The 8,328-nt window shown below is 39.5% G+C and overlaps 1 long non-coding RNA gene across 1 annotated transcript; it reads right to left on the reverse strand.

Moving 5' to 3' along the window:
- Positions 1-1,701: 1,701 nt before the first annotated feature.
- Positions 1,702-8,019, reverse strand: LOC140706316 (uncharacterized). Its single transcript, XR_012085954.2, has 2 exons — positions 2,526-8,019; positions 1,702-2,060 (listed from the first exon to the last, which is right to left on the reverse strand). It is a non-coding gene; the product is annotated as an uncharacterized LOC140706316 (long non-coding RNA).
- Positions 8,020-8,328: the final 309 nt, after the last annotated feature.

Genomic DNA, 8,328 nt, shown 5'->3' on the forward strand with positions numbered 1-8,328 from the left:
AACTTCCTCCTCCTCTGGCATCTTTCCCTCAGTTTTCCACTCTGCATATAGTAGATGGTAGAGATGACATTGCACAAAGATGGAAACACCCATGTAAAGTGGAATGAATGGATTATTGTTGTTTAGCCATTAAGTCGTGTCCGACTCTTCGTGACCCCCATGGACCAGAGCACGCCAGACTCTCCTGTCCTCCACTTCCTCCCAGAGTTGGGTCAAATTCATGTTGGTCGCTTCGATGACACTGTCCAACCATCTCGTCCTCTGTCGTCCCCTTCTCCTCTTGCCTTCACACTTTCCTAACATCAGGGTCTAATGAATGGATTAGTGAGTGTCAAACAACATGGTTGCTGGCATCTCTAGGCTTGATTTTTTTTTTTAAGCAGGAAATTGTGCACCTCAGGAAGACTTGGGCAGAATCAGGGTACTGGAAGAGACAGACGGTATGTATCATTTTGCTCTCAGCGGATTACCTAGTATACTGTATAAATTCCTTCAGGCTATCCTTCCCTACTGATATTATGTTGAGACATTTGATAAGGAAATCCCCATTCATTTCTCCTTTTCCTCCCATAATCTAATAGTTTATACGGCTCAGTAAATCATGGCCTGGAACCTTGTTTGATTTGTTATTGCTTCCCTGAACTTGTATGCATTGCATATTTAAAGCGATAAACTCAAATAAGTCAATCCCAGTGTTGAGGTGTGAGGGATAGTACAGATAGATTAGGTGTAAGGCCCTTGTCATCCTACAAATGTGGTTGAGTTGCAATTCACATAATCTTCAGTCAATGTACTCCAAGACCAATGATGATTGAGACTCCATAGGTTTCCTACAACTGGAGTTGAGAGTGAGACTGAAGCTGAGCCTGTGGGAATTTTTAAAGCTGTTATGAAACCTTACCTGTTCCTACCAGAGAATTAGGTGCTCTACACTTTAGGATTTTTTTCCCCACCATGCGAAGCTGAATTTGTTGACCTCTGCATGGATGTACTGGGCACTCAACAGATAATGACCTCTAAATGACCAGCACTAAAATTTGTGCTTCTCTTCTCCCAAGGGCTGTTCCTCAGATCCTCAGCATGCACGATGTTTTGCCTTTCCTTTTGTCTCCCCAAGCTAGAAGTGGGATGCAGTCTCTCTCTCTCTCTCTCTCTCTCTCTCTCTCTCTCTCTCTCTCTCTCTCTCTGTGTGTGTGTGTGTGTGTGTTTTGTTGGGGCAGTCAGCTGTTAAGAGTCTCACTTATGGGTCTATAAAGATGTCAGCTTTGAAGGCCAGCCATTGCTACCTTAATCGGTCAAGAATATGGACCTCATCTGTGATGTAGATTTGAAAACAAAAGGTAGTAGTCCCATGGGGGATATATTCCTGAAAGCCAGGAAGATGTCAAGCAAATCAGTGGACATTATTTTTGCATGAGGTAAAGGGACTGGAAATGTCTTGTTTACAATGGCCATGGCCCATAACATTATCAGCCATACTTATGGAACAGGATTTCAGCCTCTGTGAGTGAGGAGTAGGCAGCCTACTATGAGGAATAAGGAGCTGGCTGTACCTCCACTGTGATGGCACCTGAAAATAAATGGCTTTATTCATTATAAGAACAGAAATAAATTGGAGGATAATTTTGCAGTTAGATATGGAAGTGCTTTAAGAAATGAAAGATGTTTCATGATTCTGTTGAGGTTCCACATCCGGATCACTGGGAGGTAAACAACAAGTTTCATTTGTATGCTGACTGTAAGCATGACAATTTTGACAAAAGGGCCTGTGGACTGAAAACATATTATCACCTTCTAACTGTGAAACTGCCTTCTAATGCTGAAGCTGTCGTTTCATTTGCCTCAGCCCTGACAGGACTAAACTTATCCTCTGCCTCCAGAAATGTTTCCTTTTCATTGGATCTTGTTGCCTTTTGAGGAACTGCTGCTGGATAGCTAGCTCAGTGGTTCAGGTATCTGGCTGTGGAGCCAGAGGTTGGGAGTTCAAATCTGCACTCTTTCATCCTGATGGGCTGGATCTATAGGTGATGATTATGATGACAATGACTTCCCACAGAATTCTGCACAAAAAAAAGCAAAAAACCCGTTTCATTTTAGCCCACTTTTAACAGCATCCCACATTGTAGCATGCAATTATCAATATCTGGAGGGCTGGAAAAAATCATGGCCCATTTGCCAGTTCCTGGTTGGCCACGGTGCTTTGTTACCACAATAGCCAAGAGACCAGATAGCCATGTGGTTCTCAGACTGTAGTCATTCCTGAGCTAGCAAACCCCACACAAGACTGTGGTTAGATGTGTCGATCAAAGGACCCAACCCACCCAGATGAAAGATTAATGGGCCTCTGTTTATTGACATGCATTATACAGCCCGCATTTCACACTTAAATTCATAGGAACAAAAACAAATACTAGTAACTGATGCCAGCTGGTTCACATAAGAACGCAATATCCCTCCCACTCTGTGCAGATTGAAAAGAATGGGAATATTTCTCCCTTAAAAAAAAGAAAAGAATGGCAACTCACTGAGATGCTCCAAATCCCTCAGCTTTCCAGGGATTTGTGGTGTTCTCTTGTTGTTGTTGTTGTTGTTGTTGTTGTTGTTGTTGTTGTTGTTGTTGTTGTTGTTGTTGTTGTTGTTGTTGTTGTTGTTGTTGTTGTTGTTGTTGTTGTTTTGTTTCAACATTCTTGCTTTTAGTTTTCTTTCAGGGACACTCTGTGCTTAGGAAAGCTTCTGCTGTGACCCTGCAAGCAATTGCTGTTTGCCTTCCTCCTCAGACACACGTATTCTTTAGCTCTTAACGGCAGGGCGGCCACTTGCACCTTCTCAACAAGAGGAGGACATACGCAATAAAAAAAAAAGAAGGCACCAATTTGCATAAAATTGCACACGGTAGTTTATGTGAACAGATGCAAAACTAGGAATGATTTTGATCATTTTGAACAGAACTACAACACAGCGTATCTCATTTGAACGGGGAAGATTTGTGGCTATGTGATGAGTGTTTTGAGTGTTTTCCAAATACTGTACCACCTGTGGAGAAGCAGCTTCAGGGTTTCATCTTTAAATCAAACATTTGACAGGACCTGACAGCCTTTCAGACAGAGGGTATCTTCAAACAGATCACTGCCATCAGAAAAAGAGGGCACATGATAACTTTTTAACACTGCGATTTCCCTGCCACATTGAGGTAATAGAGAATGTCCAGCAAAGTACTTTTGGGGTGGGGGAGAAATGTCTGCTCCCTGCTCCCCTCCCCACCTATTTCCCTTCCATTTAACTTCAGATGTCTTAATTATTTCCTGGAGGTTGTGACTGCATTTAGCATGCTTATTGAAAGCATCTGATTTAAAATTAGTTGGCAATGTGGAATCAACATGTGATCTTTACAAAGTTTGTATTAGCTTGACACCACTTTGTTATGTCATTACATAGTTCAATTCCATAGTTTTCGCCCAATCTTATAATAATCATAATAATGTATTAAGTCAATTCTAACTCAAGGTAATCCTTTCCAGAGTTTTCCAGGTAGGGAGTACTCAGAAATGGTTTACTTTTCCCTTTGTCTGGGGCTGCCCTGGAACTGTATAGTTTGCCCAATACAGTGGGGTCTTGACTTAAGAATGGCTCGAGTTAAGAACATTTTGACTTAAGAACCACTCTCATAGGAAAATATTGACTTGACTTACATACTTAGATTTGAGTTAAGAACTGAAAAAAAAAAACACGTGGGAGGCAGGGAAAGTGCAAAATTTGAACTTTCAGTTAACTGTTGGGCAGTGAAAAGGGTGCCTGTCTGCTTCCTCACTCCTCCCAGCGTTTAGAGAGTGGATTGGGAGACAGTCTTCAGACTGCCTGGTACTGTACTGCCTGGACTGTATTTTCCCTGCCTTCCCTGAACCTTTCTTGACCTAAGGGAAAAAAAATATCCCCCTCTAGTGGTCGAAGGCAGAATAGCAGCTTCCCATTAGTTTCTATGGACAGAAAAGAGCAGATACGGATCAAATGGTTTCATTGCATTCCTATGGGAAATGCAGATTTGACCTGAGAACTTTTTGACTTGATAACCGCCTTCCAATACGGATTAAGTTCTCAAGTCAAGACCCCACTGTAGCTGTCATTTATAGCCATTGGTGGTGCCAAGCATTTTCCAAATAGGGCTACTATTATTTTATTGCCATCTTTATCCATGCTCATTGATAAATGGATAAATGTACCAAATAATGTTGTCCTGTTGCACTTCTCCATGTGCTCAATGGGAATCATCATCAGCAGTGATAAATCACCACTGGTTAAAGGGTTTCTTTAGGGTGCATGTGACTTCGTTGCATTGTGCATGAGTTGCATGCACCCTGAAAATGTCAAAGGGAGTATTTAATCCATGGCAATTTGTCGCAGTTGATGACATGATTCCCACTGAACACATGGAAAAGTGCAACAGGATTTCAACAAATGTAAGAGTTGTGTCTTCTCTGCCTGCCAGCCATGCCACATCCTCTGACAAGAAATGAGTTTTAATCTCACTTGTCAGTCATCTCTCTCTCTCTCTCTCTCTCTCTGTCTCTCTCTGGCATAGACAATGTTTTGATTCTATTTCTATGGAGAGAAGCATATAGAAAATACTACATAAGAAACACAGAGACTGTTCAAAAATGTTGTGACAGATGTTTCTTCATAATGATAGCATCTTGTTTGCTTCCATATTCAGAGACGAGTGGTAGACATGTGGTTTTAAAATGATATCTGGGTGGCAGATGCCTTTTTGTGTTTGCTTATTGAAAAGAAATTAATTTGAAGGTAACAGACTGCTGGCACTTATTTTACTAAAGCTGAAAAAGTACATACGCTATTGGCTGACCATAAAAGCATTGGTTTCCTTCCCCCCCCCCCCCCATCATTCCTAAGTTTCTCAAAGGCTTCCATGGCTGGGATCTGATGGTTGTTGTAGATTTTTCAGGCTGATTGACCTAATGTTTTGCCAGTCTCTGTGGCTGGCATCTTCAGAGGACAAGAGTTAGAACTAACTGAGGAAAAACCTCCAGAACACAGCCAAAGAGTCCGAAAAATTTATGACAACAATCAATGTAAATCCTTGCTTGTTTTGTTCTTGTATGTCTAAATGAGCATCTGCTCAAATATTCTCCTTGCCTGTAAGACAGTAATATATTTTATATTGGTCTTGACAAGAGATTTTGTATTTTTATAAAAGAGACAAAGTTAAAAGCTAAATAAATTATTACAATATTTAAGAAGCATTAAATGAATATCATATTAAAACTCATAATACAAACAGTATTAAAAATACAGTTAAAACAAAGAATAAAATGCTCCTTTTAAAAAATCCTCTCAATCCGCAAATCATTTACAGAAATGCCTGAAGGAAGAGAAAGGTCTTCATTAGCTTGGGGAAGGACAACAAAGATGAGGCCAGCCTGCAAGAATATTTTTTGTACAAATTGCCCACATTGCCTAACCAATAAACTGTGATTGTTGCTGCTTTTTTGCATGGGCTTTTAAAAATAAAACATATCACATGGGTTGCTTGTATCTGCCAGTCTTTCTGTGCTTGCTTTGCTCTGCTTCATAAGGAGAAAAGACATAAGTTTTGCACAGAGACATTTTGTGCAAATCTCATTAGAAAAGAGAAAGCACTTCATGGCTAAAATCCTGTTGTGTAAGTTACATGGCATAAAGCTGCTCATTAGCTGCATAGATGTTTTTGAAAATAAAACATTTTCTCTTTCACCCCTGGAGTTCCTGAGGCTCATCAAGAAGCCACTGGAGGTGACAGGCAGAAGTGTGAAGTCATTAATTGTTGAAAATCATTGCTACAGGTGAAGTCATTCCAGCAGGGGTGATATTTGGTGATTAAAGATTGCCTTCTACTGTCCTGCAGCCCCCAATGGATTCTCAACAATGAAAGATTTTCTACAGAAGTTTATCCAACTTCTATCTTGGGAACTTTGTGGCTGAAATAGAAAATGTTGTATTTTTTTTAAAAAAAAAATCACGGTCAACAGCACAGGAAAGATTTGTGCAATTCTACTTGCACTTCACATTTCACCATCAGGATTCTTACCAGTACCTAATATTTATAACAAATACAGAGCTTAACCCAATTGTTAGTCCCAACTAGAGTAGAGCCATTGAATTAATGGACTTTGGTAAATCAGCGCTGAAACAAATCCTATTGATTTGATCAATTTACTCCAGTTGTGACTAACAATTTATTTTAGTCCATATAAATGTACTATAAGTGTCCAACCAACAGATTCCCCCTAAAACCAACCCCTGTCTATTAAAGCAAAACAGTAATGCTACAATGTTAAAACTATTAAATAGTTGTGGGAAATCTTTCTCTAATATTGAAAACAAGCCATTACTAGGGAATACTGAACTCAGGAAGATATACATCTCATTATCCACAAAACATGCTTAGGTTGTCATTGTAGCTTTCACAATCACCCTGCCTTCTAGAAAAATAACCACAAGCAAACTGTTGTACCTATTCATCCTTTTATTAAAATGTTGGCACATTATTGTATTTCACTTGTACTTTAGAAGAGTCATTATTCAGAATACATGCACATACTCTACTCCCACTGACCACTGCATAAGAGACGTTGGGAGCTGCTCATAGCTCTTCATACACATCATTTTGGACTCTGTGTCATATGACCCATTTTTTGAACAATGGAGCTACACAGTAGCAGTTTTGCACGTATCTGCTTTCCTTATCCTGCTCTAATTTATTGCCATTTGTTATTCAGTCTGCTTAACTTAAATCGTTTTGTTTCTGATATTCTTGTGATTCAAAATTTATTTCATAATAACCATCCACAGACAAACACACATCTTTTTTATTTCTTTTGACAGGTGTAAATGAGAAACAGGGCCCATGTGTGGTACATACTCATCCATGCACAGGCAGTGTTTGTATAAGAATAGGCCCTGTTAGCAACACTTCAATATGAACTCTTCAGATTTAATTGTTTCTCCCATTTATCACAGGCACCAGTTCACACTTGTAAGTTAATATTTTTGATTTTTGCTGTTTTGTTTCCTTGTGTGAAATACCAGGAAGAGTGAGATTTGATTTGTAACATATTTTCTTTCAGAGCGTCTGTTTATGAGGTGGGACATGAAACCCTGAAAGGTAGCCAGTGGCTTTCATGGTCAGGTTCTTCACATGGTTTATGAGTGATTATTACCTCCCACCGTATTTCTCGGCTCTCTCCATTTCTTCTGGGAAATTATATTTTTCTTTCCGTTCCTTGTGGCATGGAGTATCTTCACAGTTCAGCAGACTCCTTCCATCCACCCCCAACCCAACCGTCTTTAACGTTTTGAGCCAAAAGCAATGAACGAGCTAAGCTTGTTTTGCATTTGGCACCACCAAACAGAACTTAGTCTGAAGCCTGATTCAAGTATAAGGGACTTGGGATGGGATAAAACACTTGTTTTAAGTGGAATTATGTATGTCCTGTGGTGACAAATTGCGAAGATTTGTTAGAAGGCAAATGAAGTAGCACAATGCAGATTTTATTTAACATTTTCCAACGTGAATATCTTGGTGCTGTGCTATATATAACCTCCAGGAGGCAAAGATGGAATACTGTGAGGAGAAATATATCACTAGCACTTTGTAAAATATGGATATTGCCTAAAAATACATTCTTTGTAAATGCAGAGCCAGGCATAAATTGACACAGACCACCAAGAAGAAGAAAACATAATAACCTCTGCTTGTATTACGTTTCCTAGTTAAATCCTGAGTTGCCACCTAATTCCATTGCCTCAGTCAATTATGTATCCACACCAGCCACCCTGTATGCATTTAAGATGGTGGAGGCAGGTGCCACTCCTTATATCTTATCAGATGTCTCTTTATGGATCAAAGAGGTCTGAAATGACATCATAACCCTTCCCTGGCATTATCATCAAACTCTGATGCATACGTATCCCTCAACACTTGCACTATGCTAAAAATAAAAAAAGATACGAGAAACATCTTGTTTGGACTACACCTCCCAGAATCCCACCATTAGCACGACTACGTTTTCCATTTCTGGTTGGCATAGATCAAGTACCGGACTGTTTTCTCTAAATTCAGAGCTCATTCCTAATTTTGCATTAAGTTTGCAATCTATCTTGTTGTGTGAAAGCAAACTCTAATCTAAAATGATCAAAGTTTCACAAATACATCCAATTTCGAATTGCAAGGGACTTTTTTAAAGTTAAATGCAAAATGTATTATAAAAATATGATATGGACATATAGCCCACAGATAAGATTAAGAATAGTAGGGAAAGCGAATGGTTTGGAGGT

This window comes from Pogona vitticeps, chromosome 4 (genome assembly GCF_051106095.1).
Source record: "Pogona vitticeps strain Pit_001003342236 chromosome 4, PviZW2.1, whole genome shotgun sequence".
Lineage (NCBI taxonomy): Eukaryota > Metazoa > Chordata > Lepidosauria > Squamata > Agamidae > Pogona > Pogona vitticeps.